At 38.6% G+C, this 22,178-nt stretch overlaps 1 protein-coding gene across 1 annotated transcript in view; it reads left to right on the top strand.

Annotated features, from left to right (window-relative positions):
* RALYL (RALY RNA binding protein like) overlaps positions 1-22,178 on the top strand; it is a 421,185-nt gene that overhangs the window by 659 nt on the left and 398,348 nt on the right. The window lies entirely within an intron of this gene.

The raw sequence follows: 22,178 nt of genomic DNA, 5'->3' as shown, positions 1-22,178 counted from the left end.
GTTTCCCTCACTTATTGTTTTTATTTTGGGAGGAGAAGGGATAGAAAATAACAAGAAGAAGTAAATCTTGAGAACTGGAAAAGGAGTGTAAACTACCCTTTCTTGTCTTGTCCATCATGCCTTTTCAGTCATGTGCAGTAATCAGATTTATGTCTCATATCCAGAAAATAAGATAACTCTTTTTTCAAAGAAAGGAGCATACAGTCTGAAGTAAAAAGAATATTCTTAGGAGAAAATATTTTGTAGTCAGTATGCAGATAAAAATAAAAAATTAGACCGTCTTTTTTCTACTTGAGGAAAAAGTAGAATTAATACCTCAGTGATTCTCTAATTTGTGTCCCTTGTCACGTTCAGATTCTTACATTAAACTGATTATACGTTGTCTCCTTTTGGATATTCAACAGGCGTGTCGGCTTCATATGCCTAGAGCACAGAGCAGTACTCCCGATTTTCTGCATCACAGCTTCCTCCACCCTCACGCTTCTCCATGTAATAAGTGGAACCTTCATTTATCCGGTTTTCAAATAAAATCCGGAGCGTCCACCTTGGTTCTTCTCTTCCCCTCACACTCTAATATAATCCATCATCATGTTTCTCACCATTACTATATCCCAAACCCAGTCGGCTTTTACATCTGTACCAATAGCCATCTTATACAGGCCACCATTGTCTCAGGGGGATTCCTGAAATAACCCTTTATTGGTCTGTCTCGTTCCACTCCTGCCAGAATATCCCTTTAAAAACATAAGTGAGATTATGCCTTTAATTTTCTCTTCCGTCTCTAATACATTTCCATTGCTCCCAGAATAAAGTTTATATTCTATGCCACAGCCGTGATGCTACCACCTCTTCAGCTCCTTCTCCCTGCCTTCTTGTACCACTTCAGTGCCACGGGCTGTCTTGATGTATATGCCTCAGACATTCCAAAACTGTTCCTAGCTCAGAGGCTTTGCATTCACTATTCCCTCTGCTCGGAAGACAGGTCTTTGCTAATTATTTTTTCCTGCTTTATTGTATGCCAGTCTCAAATTCTACTTTCTCTAAAGGGTTTTCTGACCGGCTTATCTAAAATAAAATAGTGTTCTGCCCTCTTATCTGCATTGTCTATTGGATTATTATACTTTTTTTTTCATAGCCCTCATGTATCTGGAATTACATTTTTTTAATAGTTTGTGTCCATGCGTGAGACTTGCATGATCTCAGTGCTCCTGCCTGGGACTGCAAACAGGCTAAGAAGTGAAAGCTCAGAATCCTAACCACTAGGCCACCAGGGAACTCCCTGCAATTATGTATTTTAATTTATGATGTTACTTCTAACATGTCCACAGATGTAAAGATGAAGGTGCGTATAAAAGAAACAAGATAAAAATGCATAGACAAATCAAGCTGAGTGTAAAGAATGTTGCATTAAAGTTATATAATGTAATTATCAAAAATTGGGGAGAAGGTGTGGAATTCAATACAGTGAGAAGTCTGAGGTAACAGTTTTGAGGGAATAAGAGCAGTTTTATGTAAGTGCTTGCAATAAAGCCGCAGAATACCATTACCATATAGGAATATAGTTTTATTTGTATTTCTCCAATTAACTTTTCTGTATTTTAAAGAAAAATAAAGCCTTCCAAAATCTAGTGGTCAGTTTTTATATCTGTCCTTGGTTTTCAGTGTTGCCATTCTACTCCTTTACCTTGATATCAGAATTTTTGGACCAATTATGTCTTACCTTCTAAATTGAAATCTCTACTTCAGGGCTACATCTGAGCCAAGTATCAGAGTAATAACCATTTATTACCTGTATCCTGATTATTATAAAACTAGTACATATTTGTAGAAATGCATTTAATTACTAATTAAAAAAAATAATTGCCAATATAATGTCAGTTAAAAGTCAGTTCATGTGTTAATGAACTATAGCTAATTTCCAAGAGTCCCTTTTCCTATGTTGGGGAGGGGGCCATTTCCTCCTCTACCCATCCTGAGTTCTTGTGAGTGGGCTAATAATAAAATCGACACAGCTCAGATTAACAGGAGAAAAAGAAACAAATTGTAATTCAGTCACGTGGAGGTCTCACAGAATTGCCTGAGAAATGACCAAAGCAGGCAGCTTTTATACTTTTTAGACAAAGGAAATAAATAAATAAAACAATAAATTTGAAAAGAATTGATGGGACAAAGCAACAGGCTTTGGAACTTAATTAGTAAGGAATTTAAACAAAGTTTGAGCTTGGGTAGTACATTAGTAAAGAAGTTAGAAGAGTTGCTTTCATACAGGTTTTTCTGCCCTAATTCCCTATCTCTGAAAATAACGCTGTCCTTCTTCCCCCCATTGTAAGGAAGGCACCTTTCACATGAGAGAGATTTATTTCCTGACTTTAGAGAGACAGAAAAGAGGTTCAGCAACCTTCTTGCATCAACTGTTTAAGTCACTTTATTTCAAAATAATCCATATGCCAGTGAGGCATCCTTTGGGGCCACCTATCCTTGGTCCAAACACCCGTCACCAGCCCTTATCAGAGAAAAATGCAGTGGCGAAGAGCAATAGCCACACTAAAAATTTAGCGGCTTACTGAGAAAAACCCAAGGGGGAAGAATGATGACGCCAAATCACTGTGCTTTGAGAGCCACAGAATTAATCCATGCTTCTGATAAGAGGCCATTTTTTCCTTTTCAGTCATTCTGGAATCCTGTCTCAGATGCGGCCTCCATTTAATCTCTGGAACACATAACTTAATCAGTCTCAATCACCCTTTCTGCCTCAATCCAAGTCAAAGACTTTATTCCTTTACTATAATTGAAACCTAGTCTCTCATTCCTTGTGTCTAATCAGAATTCGTTTTCATACAAAGTAGGTGTTCTATAGCTTCGTAACCTTGCTTTTCAGGACTCATGTTTCAATATACCAACCTTGTCTTAAACCCTATCGCTAGAGACTCAGGCAAAGGCTTGGCTTCCAGATGTTCCTTATAGGAAGCTGGTTCCTGAAGAAAATGCTTAGCTTTCCAGCAGGTATACCCCCTTCCGGCTTTATATATTTTGTTTTTGGTGATGGGGATACTTAGGTATAGGTACAATCACTTGCTTCTTGAAATTTTAGACTCTCAATGAGACTGTTTCTGATTTGCAGCTCCCACTAAACCTTCAGTTCAGTTCAGTTCAGTCGCTCAGTCGTGTCCGACTCTTTGCGACCCCATGAATCGCAGCACGCCAGGCCTCCCTGTCCATCACCAACTCCCAGAGTTCACTCAGACTCACGTCCATCAAGTCCGTGATGCCATCCAGCCACCTCATCCTGGGTTGTCCCCTTCTCCTCCTGCCCCCAATCCCTCCCAGCATCAGAGTCTTTTCCAATGAGTCAGCTCTTCGCATGAGGTGGCCAAAGTACTGGACACTTAGGTGTGGGTAAAATCACTTGCTTCTTGAAATTTTAGACTCTCAATAAGATTGTTTCTGATTTGCAGCTCCCACTAAACATTATAAGCTCTTAATTTGAAGTGAATTGAATATGGATCAAATAATAGACCCCTGTCACATAAAATTGATATTAACTTCATGTACCTCAACCTATATAAACATTTTTCTTTTTCTTTAGAATGGGAAGAAAATTAATATTAAGGCAGGCACTGGGCTAGTACTTTACCTATATTATCTTATCTCAGTGCATATTCAAGTAACTTCTAAGTAGAAATAATCTTCACATCACAATGTGTTTAAATTTTTTATAATGCAATTTAGAAATTAAACTTCAGTAGCATCAGAAAAAAATTAAACATCTTAATGTGAGTTCTCATAGTTCTATGGAATTATAGATATACCCTTAAACTGAGAATTGATTATGCATGTGATGAAACCTAGCTTTTATCAAGTGGAAAATATTAACAGCCATTTTGTGTCTACAAGTAAGGGGACACTGAAGTGTTTTAAGTTGTTGAAAATTTTTTATTGAAAGAATAATCCATTAGCAGTTTGATGGGTGAATTAATGTGATATAAAACTAGAAACAAGGACATGTGTTGGGAGACTATTGAAAGAGTCCAGGTTTGAAATTATAGAAATGAAGAGGGAAAAACTAGGAAAATGATGTAGAATCAATAAGACTTAATGGCTAGTTTTCAAAATGGGTAAGCCAGAAAGAAACGAGAATCAAGAATGATTCCCATATTTCTGGTTGAGTTCTCTGTTGAATTGCCTTGTGGATCACGAGGATGGTGGAGAATGATTTCCAAAGGGAAGAAAGATTTTTGCGTAGGAGAGTGAGTTCAGGATTGAATAGATGTATTGAGATTGATGTACATGCTTCAGGATATCCAGGTATATGTATCTCCTAGAATCTTGCAAGTTCAACCTAAGAGGAGAGATTTAGACTAAAAGTGAAAAATGTGTGTCATCAACACAGTGTTATCACTATGGAGATGGATAAGCTCACCCGGGGAAGTATAGCGTGAAAAGAGTATTGGCTGAAGATGGATCTGTGGAGAAATCTTTGAATCCAAATAACTAGAAGAGTCTTTCTAATAAGCCTTCTGAAAATCTCCATCTGAACTGCATTTGCACAGCTCTTTGCTCTCCCAATTCTAAATTGCAGTTACTGTGCCCTTCCTAAACTTCCTGTATTGATGACTGCTTTCTCAGTGATTTGGAGAAGGCAATGGCACCCCACTCCGGTGCTCTTGCCTGGAAAATCCCATGGACAGAGGAGCCTGGTAGGCTGCAGTCCATGGGGTCGCTAAGAGTCAGGCACGACTGAGCAACTTCACTTTCACTTTCTTAGTGATTGATCCTTATGTCAGTTTCATTACATAATCAATACTAATGATTTCCAAACTCCCAAGGCCACGAGTGCAAGTATTCTTATTTATTCTAATATTTAAAAGTCTCATTTCGGAGAGCTTAAGCCTATTATCTTCAAAGCTTAAGCTTCTTTCCATGTCATTGTCTTCTATACTCAAAGTCATCTGCTCAGCTGAGTAGCAGAGAAAACTTCATCCAGCTTGCCAAAGGTCAGTGTCTGTCTTTGATAAAGCCATTGACATAAATATCTTTCAACCAATTGCAAGTCAATCACTGCAGACCCAGTCAAGATGATTTTACTTACTTGACTACATTAGTATACCTGAACAGTTAAGAACCAGAACTCCGTATACCTGTATTATAAAATATTCTGTATCTTTCTGGTGAAAACATCTTTTAACCATGAAATTATCATCAAGTTCTCATTTGAAATTTTAAGCAAGTATATATTTTACATTCTTCTGAAATTCACATAAAATGAGAAATTATTTTTAAAATTGCTGGATTCTACCCAAAAAAAAATTATAGTGCACAGAGTACTAAGGGAGCTCAGAAATTAGAGCTCAAAATATTGGAACACTACTTCGAATTTTGAAAGTAGGCCACAGTCTAATGTTTTGATTAGCTTTTCTCCCTTGGATTTTTTATTCATACTATGCTGACAACATTCCTAAATTTTATACCATAACTCATGAAAAGGCACCTTGAATCAGTTCCATGGTCTAGCCATTTTACCAACAGGAAAATGAACCCAAGGACTATTTTATGGAAGACATAGTTTGTTTGCTGAAGTTGTTTCCCTTAAAGGCTTATAGCACGTAAACTAGCAATTAAGGTGATATGTCTCCCTCGTGATTAGACTTCTATATATTTGTTCCTCCAGAATGATTAAACAAAAAGCAAAGAAAAATATCTAGTTCCCCAAACTGCACTGAATGCCTCCATTCTTTTTTAAATCTGTGATCAAGTCATGTCCCAAACGTGACCGTGAATTTGACGTGTTTATTAGGGAGCCTTCTCCCCTTTCCTGTGCTACTGGAAGGTTATGCCTTTGTTTTTCAGTTCACAGTTCACTCATTCAAATTTGTGTGGCATATGGCATCATGCCAGCTGTGACCACAGTCTGTGACATGCTTCAGAACAATCCTTTCTTCCTTTCTCCACTGAGATCTCTTCTTATTCCCAGAGCAAAGTTGACAGTCTGAAAAAATTTACCTGATAAATACTCTTTATCCTTTGCTGGGAGAAGTGATATTTGAACACAAGGATTTTAAATAAATAAACTGGGTGGAGAGATGGATTTTGTGTACTGCTGTCTTCCTAGTGCCCATGAAAGCATACCTTGTGGGTATGATAAGGAAGAGGAAATTTGGAAAAAATTTAATTTTCTTGGTGTATACATCTTTAGTTCTTCCACACATCTTTTGCCCTATAGTTGAAAAAGTGATGTCCCTTTTTTATCCCTGGTGTCCTGCCTTTGATATGTAATGAATGATTGCTGAACTGTGGAAAAAAGCAATTAATTGCATTTCATCCACAGTACTTGGGGATTTTAAAAAATCAGAATATAACTGTGAAGTTATTCTGAATATGTTTTATTAAAAAAGCGTAATTTTTATAATGCACACCTCTTTACAAAACTGCATTTCAATTTGGTTATTTAACATAATTTAAATTAAAAAATTTAAAGGAGACTCCTCTTCTTAGTATTTCATTGAAATTGAATTCTAGGTTTTGTTAATGTTAGAAATATTTATCATATTTTTAATCCACATTTGGCCAGTGGAACTACTTTTTCTCAAACACATTATGTGAGAGGTGAAATAGACATTTGAAATGTCGAATACTGACAATTTTTATATGAGAGGTCACACATAAAGTATCATCTTGTACCAAAATATCATGCAGAGGTTGGAGACTAACTCTAGATCAGTTCCAATTTGCACTGATTACAGTTGGCTTGATTACACACAGGCTATAAATAAACATTTGTAATGTCTTTATTTTTAGATAATTTCACTCATGATGGTTGCAAGAGCACAAGTTATGAACTTAGGAAGTCAGTTATTAATAGTAGGAGAAATCCAACTCTAAAAAAATCACTTATCAGTGGAAACCATTCTGCTGTAACACCTGTATACAGGTTCCTGTGGTTGAGGTTCAAAGTCAAAAGAAAGAACATAAGATAGATAATTAGATTAATTTGTACTTACACTATAAATCTCTTGAAATTGCTTGAGGCATTCAAAGAAAGTGCATGAATAAGGATTGCTAATTTTAAAGTAATTCTGGTGAATAATTTTAATCCTGACCATGAGAGAAGTGATGGAAAGTTAACTGATAAGAAGAAAGATATTGGAGACCAATCCTGAATATGGACAAAGCAGTAAGGCAACAAATGGCTGGTAATACACCAGTATTGCTCCATGCCGGTAATACTCCAGGCATGTCCTGTGGGTAATAGCTTTCAAAAGTGCTTTTATTCTCAGCCACTATTTTGCATTCGGAGTGAGCTTTTCAAAAGACAAATTTAACCATATCACCCTTTGATAGAAAATTATCAGTGATTCCTCATGGTTCTCAGAAAAGAGACTGAGACCGTTCCTGCGGCCTTCAACTTTCCATGCAATTTGTTTTCTGCTCATCTGTGGGCTTACCACATTGCCCTCTCAGCCTTTCTTGGTGCTCCATCTAAGTCGGCTTATTCTTTGAACAAGCCACCTTCTCTCCCTCACCAGGACTTTTGCACATGCTGTTTGAGCTTGTGGAGTATCCTTCCCTGCCAAGCTCCCCGCCATCCCATCTCCCTTCTCCACTTTAACACTCCCTTCAGTTGGCTGTCCTTCAGATCTCAGGTCAAATGTTTAAGGAAACCTAGTTTGATACCTGAAAGCTATCAGTATCCCTTTCTAGCACATATCTTCTTTTCAGTTCTATCTTTATACTGGCTATTTTGCGATTGGTGCCTGTTCCTTCTCCCCATAGGTTCGTTCCTTGAGAGCATGGACTATGCCTGTTAAAATGCGTCTTTCTGGCACCTTGCCGTGTGCTGACACTTTCATGATAAATGTTCCATGTGTTCTGGGCGAATGAATGAACATTTAGAGGAACAGGTGGGTTTCACTACAGGCCCTTTTGTGCCCAGTTGCTTCAGTCGTGTCTGACTCTGCGACCCCATGGACTGCAGCCCACCAGGCTCCTCCGTCCTCAGGATTCTCCATGCAGGAATCCTGGGCGTGCTGGCATGCCTTCCTCCAGGGGATCTTCCTGACCCGGGGATCCAACCCGCCTCTCCTGCTTGTCCTGTGCTGCAGGGGGATTCTTGACCACTGAGCCATTAGAGAAGTCCCAAAGGGCCTTTTACCCCCATTGAAAAGTGGAACACAGAAAAAGAAAGACAGGGAAAGAAGGAGAAAGAGGAGGAAGAGAAGGCAGAGAAAGGAAAAGGTGCGGTTGCAGGGTCCCAAGGAAGGAAGTAATTATAGTGAGGTTGGTGTAAAGAGAAGGCTCTGTGGCCCCCTTGAGAGGGGGTTCAGTCTCTCAAAGTCAGACACCCCAGAAACCACGATGCAATGCATGCCAAGTGGCTGCAGTCCTGTCCGACTCTTTGCAACCCTGTGGACTGCAGCCCGCCAGGCTCCTCTGTGCGTGGGAGTCTCCAGCCAAGGACACCGGGCTCTGTTGCCACGTCCTCCTCCAGGGGATCTTTTGGACCCAGGGGTCGAACCTGCGTCTTTTATGTCTTCTGCGTTGGCAGGCAGGTTCTTCACCACTAATGCCACCTGGGAAGCCCAAGCTATTCAATAGTCCTGACTTTATTTTGCTAAATATAGCCCAGTCTTTAATAAGCATCAAATATCAACATATACAGGTTTTGTCCAAAGGTTGTAGTAAATGATAGGTGGGTTTAAAGAGAGATTTCATTCATGGAATGCTTCCGTTCCAGTCCTTAAAATGGCACCCATTAGTAGCTTTTTTATTATCATTAGTGGCTAGGTATTTTCACAGTACCTCATCATTGTCAAAGCGTCACCAGCACAGATTATCTTATTTGATTCTCACACCAATACTGAGAGGGATGTAATATGAGTAGTCATGTCTATTCTGCTTGATAGGAACTGAAGCTCAGAGGAAGAAACTAGCCTCGTAGCACACAGATGCTGCTGCTGGATGTCAAACTCACATAATCTCATTCTAATTATTTTCACTATTTATTCTTTCTCCAAGAAAAGATTATTTATTTATCTCTGCTTGGCTGTGCTGGGTCTTAGCTGCTGCACGGGCTTCCTCTAGTTGCAGAGAGCAAGAGCTGCTGTCTAGTCAGGGCGCATGTGCTTCTGATTGTGGAGGCTTCCTTGGTGAGGAGCTCGGCCTCCGGAGCACATAGGCTACGGGAGCTGCCGTTCTTGGGCTCCAGAGCAGAGGCTCAACCGCTGTTGCACCTGGGCTTAGCTGCTCTGCCACACCCAGGATCCTCCCGGACCAGGGTTCGAACCCACATCTCTGGCATAGGCAAGGAGATTCTTTGCCACTGGGCCACCAGGGAAACTCCCCTCTTCATTCCTGCCAGCAATTTTTCTTCATCTGAATATATCATTAAAGCTACTGCACATTGTATCTTCCAAACCAGGATGCTTCTGAGAGTGAGAAGGGATGCTATTAACGATTGTGCTGCGATCCCAGGCTGACACCAGGCACCTTGAAGGCAAGGTCTTCATTACCTACTGCACCTTTACTGAAGGTGGACTTGCCAACTGGCTTGTTATTTCTTACAGGACAGTCGGTGCACAGTATTTTAGTTATAGTAGCGCCAGATAATCCCCAGCATTTTAATAGTTAACCCAGGAGAAATGTATTCCTTTCTCACATAAAATACAACCAGCGTCCTAAGGAGGAGATGGGTGAGGATGAGCGCTCTGCCCCTCTTTAATCCAGGGACCAGGCTGTAGGCTGTTCTTACATTTTGCGGTTAGTGCATGCTGTAAGGAAGATGAAACTTTTCTTTCTTCTCGTCAGGGTTCGCTAGCGGATCTAATTATTAAATTGATGTAAGAGAGAGAGTAACTGGAGAGAAACAAATTTGCTTTGTATATACAGGAGCTTATCAGAAATACTAAACTCAAAGAAGTGACCAAAGCAGGCAGCTTTTATAGCTTTTAGACAAAGAAACAATAAATTTGTGAAGAGTTGACAAGGTAAAGTGGTTTGGCCTTGGGGTAGTGAATTATTTAAGAAGTAACAGAGTATGTTTATATAGTCTTCAGAGCCTCAAAATTCCTGATTTCTGGTAAGGATGTCTCTCTAACTCATGGTGCAGAGAGAGTACCTTTTCCATGAGAGATTTATTTCTCGATTCAGGGGGACAAAAAGGGTCAGAGTGTCCTTCTTGCATTGGTTATCTCTCAAGTAACTCTAATTCTAAATAATATAATACTAAATATGCCAAAGTGGAATATTTTGGCATCTCCTGAACCCCCGTAACTAGCATGGATCCAGAAAGATGTCAAACCAGTGGACTAGTGGGGAAAGAGGGCGGCGCCCTGGAAGCCTTGCATTTCAGTCCTCTAAATAGTGCTCATCTGACTGCTTCTATTTCATTGCCCACACCTTGATGCTAGTGGCTTCCCAGGTGGTGCTAGTGGTAAAGAACCTGCCTGCCCATGCAGGAGATGTAAGAGATATAGGTTCGATCCCTGGGTCGGGAAGATCCCCTGGAGGAGGGCATGGCAACCCACTCGAGTGCTCTTGCCTGGAGAATCCCATGGACAAGGAGCCTGGTGGGCTACAGTCCGTAGCATCTCAAAGAGCTGGACACGACTGAAGCAACTTAGCATGCGTGCACCTTGGCGTACATGGGGCTGCCACTGCCCCCGACAACCAGTAAATCTTTAGCCGGCAGATACTGCCTTGCCACATCTGCTAAAGTAACTTGAAGAAGGTATTCGTTCAGAATCCATTTCCTAATCTGTAAAGTGGAAATAATACTGTTCAGTCCAGTGTGTAATACAGAACTCATATGTTTGCGAAGGGCTAAGAACCTTACTTGCATATGGTACAAACCTTGTGATAAAAATTTGCACATGGTAATTTCAGCCTCTGAAATCATTCTAGTGCTGTGAAAAATCCTCCATATTCTGTTTTTGTTTGTTTGTTTGTGGGCTTTTTTGTTTGTTTGGGTGTTTTTTGGCTGCATCAATCTGGGCAGATTTTGAATAGATAGTATAGACAGTCCCTAAGAGGAGTCAGTAATTGCTGAGAATAAGAAATTAATTCAGGTGACTGCAAGTGTGATGAGAGATGACTCTATAAAAGCAGATACTTAGAATCATAAATGGAAGGATGGGTGGATATGGAGAGGTAATTCTCCATGGCTGAAGCATTATATCTGGAGTCCTAATTCAGGCAGAGGTGAATAAAGGCCTGTGGGTGAAGAATAGTCTCGTAAGACTAAAGAGAGATTAGATTGATGCCAGGCTGTGCAGGATCTTGCAAGATATATTATTGAATCTAATTATATAGAAATATTTATGAGATTGTATTCACTCTAATGAAGATTGACTTCAAAAGAATATCTTATATTTGTTAACTATCATTTAAGTTGCTGTTACATTTTAGTTATGTAATCTATTATTTAATATGCATATTGACTTCCTTGTACTGTTGAAATATTCATTCACTTCTTCCTTCATTTGTGAAAGAATTATTAATGGTCTGTACCAGCCAGGACATCAGCTATGGTGAGGTCTGCCGGACATGAAGATTACACTCAGATTTAGTGCCCTTGTACATGCTGTTTACTGGGGATTTCATTTTTATTCTTTGTTGTTATAGTTATCTGTCATTAAGTAACATGGTGTCTGCACTTTGAAATCTCTGGTGGACTGTATATGGCCATAGACATCTTTAGAGCAATATTTCCTAACCTTGGTACTGTTTAAATTTGGGGTCTTTGTTTTGCGGGCTTGCTCTGTGCATCGTATAATGTTTAGAAGAAACCCTGACTTCTACCTGCTCGACACTCGTGGTACCCAATCCCAGTGGTGATAATGAAAAAGTCCCCAGAGGGGCAAAACCACTCCTGATTACAATCACTAGCACTCTTTTAAAGTAATCATAGCAAAATAAACTCCATTCATTTAGAAAATGTTTGATGGTTTCAAATAAGATAAACTAGGTGAAAACACATAGCGCCTTGTCATTATTTTGGCAATACCATTATTTATAATATTGGTAGATCTTTTCTGTTTGTCCAGAAAAAGACTACTCAGTAGGTGCATTTCAGAGAAATTATTATAGGGTGTTTATGGCCATAGCTTACCACTTGTATCACCAGTTTGTTTTAATCCTTAAAAACACAAAGACCAGAAACAAATTAATCCATCTGCACAGTTGACAGGTTCATAAGTTTATTGATTTAAACAGTTTTAAAAGCTCTCTTTCTCTTCACATCTTTAATATAGTACCTTGCAGAGACATGATTTCTTTCATTCGATCTTTCCATTCAAGCATTCCCAACCACCACTAGAAATTGTGACGAACAAGCCTTGTAAAAGTGGCAAGCAAAAAATATTGAGTGTTGAGACTGTTCAGATGCTCAAATATATGTTATTCAATAGTAGCTCTAAAAGCTTGTTAAACAAAGAGATTAGAAGTGCAGCATCCCTAGGTGGTGTTTTCTCTAACAAATACATTGGTTCTCCCATTGCGTCTGTCCTCCGCCATTTCGGTGAGAGTTACTCTCCTTCATATGTCTTCAGGTACAAAATTAGATGTGATGTCCAAACATACAGTAAGGACAGACAGTCAGATAACCTCAGCCAAAATGATGAGTACAGATGATTATTTTGGACAAGCTAGACAGTTGCAGAGGAGAAGGCAATGGCACCCCACCCCAGTACTCTTGCCTGGAGAATCCCAGGGACCGGGGGAGCCTGGTGGGCTACCATCCGTGGGGTCGCACAGAGTTGGACACAACTGAAGCGACTTAGTAGCAGCAGCAGCAGCAGACTGTTGCAGAATGCCTTGAAACATACTCAATCCTTGTAGGGGCTTCTGAGTCATGAAAATCTTGTAGACAAGCAGTACTTCCAGAGTACTGCTAGTAATAAGGAGCATTTTTTAGTAAGGCATCATTATATAAACCTATTGCAATTTTTACTGATAAGAAATTAGTTTTTGCTTGCCTCAGTATCTAGAGTGTTTTATTAACAGACATTATCAACTTGATAGTTTGACAGTTTTTATTTCCCAAGACATAAATTATATGCTAATCTTTCTGTTAATTTGAACACTGGCTGCAATAAGAATATGAACATTGAATTATTAGTAAATATTTGAATCTATTTACCTCTCCACCTTTCTTTCTCCCCTGATGTCCAATACATCTCTATATTTTAAGCAACCAATTTTCCAACAATTTTATATTATCCAGACATACAAAATGGTCGCCAGTTACAAAATGTTGTATTTAAATGACCATTATATTTGTTTTCAAAATTTTATTCACAACAGGGTGAAGGCTCTTGAGTGTTATGCACAAGTGAAATGCTTATAGGGTGGTATTCAATATGTCATTTTTATTTTATCTTTTCTGTAATTGACAGAAATATGCTACTATTTTAAAATAGTAGGCTTTAGTGAGAACATTATCAGCTCTACATTATTTCACTCACCAAAATTCTCAAAGAAATTCAAGATTCACTTTGTTACATTAAAAAACCTTATCTTCCCAACATCTGTCATGGATTCTAGATTGTTGGTTTCATTGACCCCATTTGACAAACAGCAAATCTTACAGTGTGATCAATGTTATAGAGAGCATCTTTTCATGAAGACAGAAGTCTTAGAATTTCCTTCTAGTGTTTTTCGAGATTATTGTAGGTTATTCTTAATTCTACTCTCCGAACTATACATATAACCTCTGGTAATTGTTTAAGAAGTCTTCCTCCTCTTCCTCCTTCCATCTCCATCTTCATTGTTCACTGTTCTCAGATAGCAAGTATTAGAAACAATACTCTGTAGACTGCAGGGCACAAACGACTTTTCAGAGTTTCAGTAAACAGAGCTACAATATTCCATGCTCTCTAAACAAATGCTAATTAGCAAAATCCCAGAATAAAGTGAATTGCAGAGTTAACGATGTCAGCCCAGGAGATACATGCCCCCACATACAGCAGAAAGCCTGGGGGATTTTCATTATATTTCCTTTTTTATTCTTTTGACTGTGCTGGGTCTCCATGGCTGCACACACGGGCTACTCTCTGGTTGGCGTGGGCAGCCTTCTCACTGCGGAGGCTTCTCTTGCAAAGCATGGGCTCTAGAGCACTTGGCCTAACGAACCGCGGCACGTGGGCTCAGCAGTTGCGGCTCGCGGGCTGCAGAGTGCAGGCTCAGGAGCCGTGGGGCATGGGCCTCGTTGCGCTGCAGCAGGTGGGACCTTCGCGAACGAGGGATGAAACCCATGTCTCCTGCACTGGCAGGCAGACCCTTAACCGCTGGACCACTTCCTCACCTTTTCTACTTCTAAAATTGTGTATTTGACTCAATCACTGAACCTAGATTAGTGAAAGCACTGCTAGATACTGTTGCTGAGCAATTTTTCATTTAATATTCTCACTGTAAACTCCTAAGCAACAGTTAGAAGGACCTTATTAGCTCGAACCTATCCTAATTTCTTCCCTAGAACAAACCTAGACACACTAATAGATAAAATAAAATGCCTTGCTATCCTTCAGTCTTAAAATATCTGAAAGTCACTTGGGAATTGATCCCAAAGTACCGTACTAATAAAAGAATTTATTCTTTCACCAGGATTTTTGTAATTGTTAGATGCTAGTCAGCCCATATGATGGAGAAGGCAATGGCAACCCACTCCAGTGTTCGTGCCTGGAGAATCCCAGGGAGGGGGGAGCCTGGTGGGCTGCCGTCTGTGGGGTCGCACAGAGTCGGACACGACGGAACCGACTTAGCAGCAGCAGCAGCAGCAGCAGTCAGCTCCTATGAAGCACTGAAGGAACATAGAAACGGAAACTCAATGCCTCACCCAAATAAAGGGAAGTAACATACAGTAACATATAAAGGAAAACAATGCCCTCAGAAAATAAAACAGACTGCCCTTAGAAAGTACACTGTGTAGTAAATTATGTTCATGTGAAATAGTCTGCAAATGAAGACGGCAAATGCAAGATAAAGCTTGTCATAATGCATGTCAAGTACCATAAAAATTAAGTATTATAAGTTTATTCGGGCCACTGTGGAGTAAAATATACAGGTAAGACATAACACACAATAGAAGGTAGAAACTATAAAGGTTTGACATGTTGTAATGCACATTGAGTATTATGGGAATTTTTTGAAAGGATTGCGATATTTGAGACTGTTGGAGAAGGTCTTTCGGGAAATGTAGATTTCAATTAAAATAGCTTAGAAATATCTAAAACAGGTGCTAAATATTAGAGTACTAACTTGAAAAAATATAGATACTGCAATTCTGATTTTAAATGAATTGAAATTAAAACACAGAAATTGAAATTAAGCTTTCCATTGTTTGTGAAAGATAGTGATTGAGAGCATAGGTTCTGGATTCAGCCTTCCTAGGTTAGAATTCTAGCTTTCCACAGACCAGTTGGAAAATTTGGGGCAAGTTACTAAAGGTCTTAGTGTTGGTCCTTGTCTGTAAAAGAGATAATCTTAAGAAAGTCCACCTCACTGATTTGTTTTCAAGATTAATGCTTCCATATTTGTAAAATGCTTAAAATATCACCCAGGATATACAACTTGCTATAAAAAAAAAAACAAAGGAAAGTGAAAGGCTAGACATCTTATTAGGCGTCCCCGGTGACTCAGGCAGTGGTCTGTCTGCAGTGCAGGAGACCCAGACTCCCTCTCTGGGCCCGGAATATCCCCTGGAGAAGGGAATGGTTACTCACTCCAATATTCTTGCCTGGAAAATCCCATGGACAGAGGAGCCTGGTGGACTGCAGTCCATGGGGGTCACAAACAGTCAGACACGACTGAGTGACTAACACTTTCACTTTCAGACATCTGATTAAGTCCTATTGTTTAATGCTTTGAAACCCTCCTAACACTGAATTTAGAAGGTTGGAGCCCAGGTCTTTACTTTGGGCTTTCTGGAGGCGTTGAGCCTATTCATGAGTTTACATGTTCTGCCTTAGTCATGAATGAGCAGAGCATGGGCTATGAGTCCCCCAGAAGGACTCACGTTCATTCGGCTCCTGCTGTTTATGTTCTGTCCAAGAAGTGTCTGTTTACTCAGTTCTCCTGAATGTATTCTCCAGGTTTCCTTCCAAGGAGACTTTTTAATTTTACCATTTACATTTAGACCTTATCACTGTGCATTTGGAACTGAATTTTTTTTATGTTGCCTGTCAGTGAACATATTCACTTATTTATTCCCATACAAATATTCAACTACTTACATTTTTGAAGAATTTATTCTTTCCCTACTGCCTTGGGATGTCAATCTGACTATAGAACAAATATGTAAATACATGCATATAATACAGAGTATATTATATATGTAATTAGACATAGAATTTTATTTAGTATCAATGTATGTATATAGTTACATTTGTGCTGTAGATACTGTATGGTAAATAGTACTGATATTAATGTAAATGTCATCCTTTTAGATATTTCATCTCCTAATTGTTCATTAGGAGTTAGTCACTCAGTAGTGACCCCATGGACTGTAGCCTCCCAGGCTCCTCTGGCCATGGGATTGTCCTGGCAAAAATACTGGAGTGGGTTGCCAGTCCCTTTTCCAGGGGATCTTCCCACCCAGGGAAGATCCCAAGTCTCCTGCGTTGCAGGCAGATTCTTCACTGTTTGAGTCACCAAGAAAGTTCATCACTGGCACATGTATTGACATACTCACATGTCTTCTGAATCCACTTACCTTGTGGTCATATAAGGTACTTTATGATTTTAGTCTGGTCAAATTTATTGAGACTTGTTTTGTAGGCTGGCCTGTGATCTTTCTTGGAGAATGTTTCATATAAATTCAAATGGAATATCTGTTCTTCCTTTTTTGGATGGAACGTTCTTTATACATCTAGTAAGTTCATCTGAACTAATGCTCTGTTCAAGGCCAGTGTCTCCATGTTGATTTCCTGCCTGATCTATTGATTGATGTAAGCCGGGTGGTCAAGCTCCCTACTGCTATTGTAATTCTGTTAATTTCTCCTTTTATATTTGTTATGTTGGCTTTAGGTATTAAGTGCTCCTATGTTGGGAGCATCTATATTTGCAAGTGTTGTGTTTTCTTGTGGAATTGTTCCCTTCATCATTATGTTCCCTTTATCATTCTTTATCTCTTGTTACAGGCTTTGTTGCAAAATCTAATTTGTCTGATACAAGTACTGCTTCTAAAACCTCCTTTTTGTTTCCACTTACATGGAATATCTTTTTCCATCCGTTCACTTCCAGCCTGTGACTGTCTTTAGATCTAAAGTGAGTCTCTTGTGTGCACGTTATACATGGGTCTTACTTTTTTATTCAAGCAGCCACCCTATGCCCTTTCTTTGAGCCTCTTTTCTACTTACATTTAAAGTAATTATTGATACCTATATCCTTTTTGCCATCTTGTTAAGTGTTCCCATTTGCAGTAGTTCTCTTTTGCTCACTTCCTCTATAGTAACTGTCTTTAGTATTATATTGGGATTTATTTCTCTGTGTTTTTTGTGTATCTATCATAGATTTTCAGTTGTGGTCACTTTGAAGTTTGTATATAATGAGTTACATATATCTGTCTATTTTAAGTTGATTATCTCTTAATTTTAAATGCATATAAAAGTCCTGAATTTTTACTTTTCCTACAACGTTTTATATTTTCTATATTTTTATCTTGTGTCTCCTTTAACTACTTGTTTTAGATGCAGATGATTTGCTACTTTTGGCTTTTACCTTTATTACTAGGTATATATATGGTTGAACCAGTAGCTTTACTATTTGCCTTTACTGGTGAGATTTTTTTTACTTTCTTTCTTTTTTATAAATTTCTAGTTGTAGCTGTTTCTTTTCTGCTTAAAGGTGTCCCTTTAATATTCCTTGTAATGCCGATTTAATGGTAATTTTTTTAGCTTTTGCCTGTATGTAAAATTCATTTTTCTCCTTCAATTCTTGCTCTTCTTTCTTTCTTTCATTTTTTATTTTGGCACCCTTTAATACATTGTATAACCCCTTTCTTGCCTGCAAAGTTTCTGTGGAAAAGGCTGCTAATAGCCTTAGGGAGTTCTCTTATATGTAAATAGTTGCTTTCTCTTATTGCTTTTAAGAATCTCTATCTTTCTTTTTTGCCATTTTAATTATAATGTATATTGGTGTGAACCTAGGGATTCATCTTTTTTGTGACTCTGTCTTTCTTTGACCTGTGTGTTTCTGTTGGTGTGTGTATGTGTGTGTAAGGGGGGATTTTAATGTGCCTGTGTGCTGAATGCCATCAGACATTATTTTAACATCTGTTGAGATGATCAACCATCCTTACGTTACTAGAATGGGCCTCTCTTGATCACAGTGTGTTTGTTATTATGCTACTATATTCTGTTAGATACATTTTAGAATTTAGTATTTTACCTTGATTTTTAAAGTGAATTTGATCGGTTTATTTTTTGAAGAAATTTTGGTCAGATTTTGACAATAATATTATAATCTCTTCATTATATGAGTTAGTTTGGAAGTTTTCCTTCTTTTTCTATGCTTGGTGTATGTTAAGTAGGTTTGAGGTTATCTGATCATTTAAAGATTTGGTAGAATACTCCTGGATAACTATCTGTGTTTAGGTTTTTAAGCTACCTCGTTTATATCTTCAATAATATTTGTGATATCTTACCTCTCCCCATTCATTTAATTTTCATTATGATGGTTCTTTGTCTAGTCTGTTGAACTTAAAAAAAAATAGTTCCAATAAATAATCAATTTATTATTTTTATGTGTTAGCTCTGTTTTTATCTTCAATATTTTTAATAATTTTTCTTTTCTAGATTTCTGAATGTGTGCTGCTTTTATTATTAATGGTGATTTTGTAATTGATATTGATTATTAGCATTATTTGTGGCATTTGATATCTTATGCTTACATTCTTATTTTTTTAATTCTGTAATTTTATTTTTATCTACATTTTGATCCCAGTTACTTAATAGTATTTTTCTTTTACCACTAAGAATACCATTTTTTTAAATTAGTTTCTTGTCTTATTGAGATTTTCATTATAGTCTATGATGGAGCCAAGCTTTGGTGAATATTCATGTGAGGATTCCATATTAACTTCAAGAAGTGAAGTCTCTATTATTATTTTTTATAATTTAATATACTGTAATAACTATCTTACTGATTGTGTTGTATATTTTAAATGCTCACCACAAATACTTAATGGTTTTGTCTTAAGCCTGATTTAAGCAGATTCCTCAGGAAGGCTCATGAAAATAATAGTCCCCGAGTTTTTGCATTTTTCCTCAAAGTTCTAGTCTTTATTTTTGAAAGTCAATTTGAATTGATATGGAATCCATGTCTTACTTTTGCTTTACTTGATTCTTTTTTTTCTTAAATCAGGCAATGGCACCCCACTCCAGTACTCTTGCCTGGAAAATCCCATGGGCGGAGGGGCCTGGTGGGCTGCAGTCCATGGGGTCACTAAGAGTCGGACACGACTGAGCAACTTCACTTTTACTTTTCACTTTCATGCACTGGAGAAGGAAATGGCAACCCACTCCAGTGTTCTTGCCTGGAGAATCCCAGGGACGGGGGAGCCTGGTGGGCTGCCGTCCATGGGGTCACACAGAGTCGGACATGACTAAAGCGACTTAGCAGCAGCAGCAGCAACAGCAGCATAGTTGATTTACAATATTTTGATAGATACAAACAAATCACTTTTAGGTACACAGAAAAGTGATTCATGTGTGTGTGTGTTCTCTTTTGGATTCTTTCTCATTATAAGTTATTATAAGGTATTGAATAAAATTCCCTGAGCTATACAGTAAATCACCATTGCTTATCTATTTTATTCATATAGTGTGTATCTGTTGCTTTCCTTGATTCTTAAATACATTTCTGGATGGTTTTCTGCTATAAAGCTTTGCTGTAGGGCTGTGATAACTGATTTTCTCGCCATTATAAGTGACTTGATATTTTTGAAGGAATTTTTAAACTGTGGATTAAGGATTTTTAAAGTATGTTTTAAAAGACACTTTGTTTAGACTGTTCGTGTTGGCTATTTTCGGTCAATATCCTCAGGCATGCGATGTGTTCTTTCAGTATATATTTTAAAGTTTGATTTTAGGAAAGTGTTCCTTAATTATAATTTATAGTTTTTACCTCATTTGAGGTTTTTTGCTGTCTTCTATATATATATGACTTTTCTCAAGCTCTTTTTCTCTTTTTTCTTCACTTAATTTTCATTTTTAAAATTTGCCTCCTTTCTGTCCCTATTTCTCCTAAGACATCTGATGTGTTTATTTGTTCAGTGTGTTAGATTTTCTTTGAGAAAATATTTTTCTATGATTTTCAAAACTTCCAAGTTCTATTATGTATTTACAGATATCTTCCATTCAATTTTTTTTTTCTTTTTGGCTACACCACAGAACATGCAGGGTGTTAGTTAGAGATCTAACCTGTGTCCCCTGCGGTGGAAGCACAGAATCTTAACCACAGGACCACGAGGGAAGTCCCCTCCACTCACTTTATTTCAGAGATTTCCTTATTTGAATTAGTGTAGTTGTTTTGTACGCTTCTACACTTTCTTTATATTTTTAAACTAATTAAAAAATCATAAGCTATAATTTTGTTCTTTTCGTGGCCATGTATTTCTGGTGTACTTTTGTTGCCTATATGAGTATTTTTTGTCTTCCTTACTTTATTTTCTCTTAAAATTTATTTTGATACTTGTGTATCACTTGTATTTGCTTACAATTTTTGAATTAAATTCATTATCTAATGTTTTCAGAAGAGAGGTCAGAATAGGTTTTGTAGTTTCACAACTTTAAAATTCATACCTTGTTTTCATAAGTGTCTTTAAAATATGTCATCTTACAATTTGAGATTTCTTTCCTGTGCTCCTTTATTCGATTTTACCTGAACTTTTAATTTTCTTTATTTTTCCCTTTTGCAGGCTTTCTGTTAAATTTAGAATGTTTTTGTTCCGTTTTAGGGAGAGATTTTACTTGGAATAGCATTGCTAGTTGTTGGTTAAGAGTTTAAAGGTCAAAGCTTCTCTGGAACAAAAAGGTTTACTGAAAATTCAGACCCCTCTTTTCAACAAATTGTACAATAAAAGACATCTTAAGGTTTTGACTGCTATTTCCACAGAGCCTATTACATTTGCAGGGAGTGACTGCTGGTAATGCTGGACCAGTTATTTTCACTCCTCTCTCTCCCACACAGACACAGTGATCCCATATAGGTCTTTTCACAGGTGATGATTTTGCTCCATGCACTTTCTAACCCTTGGAGGTTCATGGGCACACTTTTGTCAGGATCAGCTGAGCCGGGAAAAGCCGAGCTGCCAGATATCAGCGAAGCTGATTAAAACAAGAAGCCAAAGTGAAAATAACGGCCAAGCCTTTCATCATTTACTGTGATGAAAGGTTATAAGGAAGATACTAAACTGAGGAAAGGGCCAAATCCTCCCTGTTCGCTTTTTCCCCGAGTGTTGCACACTGGTTGAGGGTCAGGTAGATCGGAAGAGATACCGGGCTCATCTCTGTCTTCTCATTGCTGAAGGAGACATGAACAAAAGGATCCTGCCGTTTTATGAATGTGACGCTAAGGGAAGAGCGAAGAGCAGGGCTTGGTGTGGAAAAGTCCTGAGTACTGAGGCAGAGTGGAAAAGAGTGTCTTCAAGGTTTCCTGCCTCGCGCAACTAGCAGGTCTTGGCAGAGACTCCGAGGAAAATATCTTGGAAAAGGCTCCACACGAAGAGAGTTTAGAACAGAGGTGCCTGGGCTAGTAATGCAGAAGAGCATGGCTGGGGAGGGCCCCCTGAGGGCTCGACCACAGCTCTGCAGCTCCGCGCAGAGACCGCCATGCAGCGGCTCTGCAGCACTCCCGGGGCGAGGCGCGCAGCTTTCCGCCATGAGGCCTGCCAGGTCAAGCCTTGCCGTATCGTATGCTGAGGCCCGAAGCATCGCAGAACATTTCTGGCTGGGAGCTGAACTTTTCAACCTCCTCACTGATATTTGTTGCACATGTCATATTTGGATTTGTACCGCACCCGTCCGAGTTGCTGTGTTAGGATCCACGCTGCCAGTACCACCTGTCCGTAGTAATCTACACGGAGAAGGTTGTTTTCACAAGTTATAGAAACTGGGTTGGCAGTTATTTTGTTTCGTCTCTTTAAAGAGTCCAGAGAAGTACTAGGGGAAATAATAGAGATATTTTCT

This window comes from Capricornis sumatraensis, chromosome 11 (assembly GCF_032405125.1).
Source record: "Capricornis sumatraensis isolate serow.1 chromosome 11, serow.2, whole genome shotgun sequence".
Lineage (NCBI taxonomy): Eukaryota > Metazoa > Chordata > Mammalia > Artiodactyla > Bovidae > Capricornis > Capricornis sumatraensis.
This window is presented reverse-complemented; position numbering and strand designations above follow the sequence as displayed.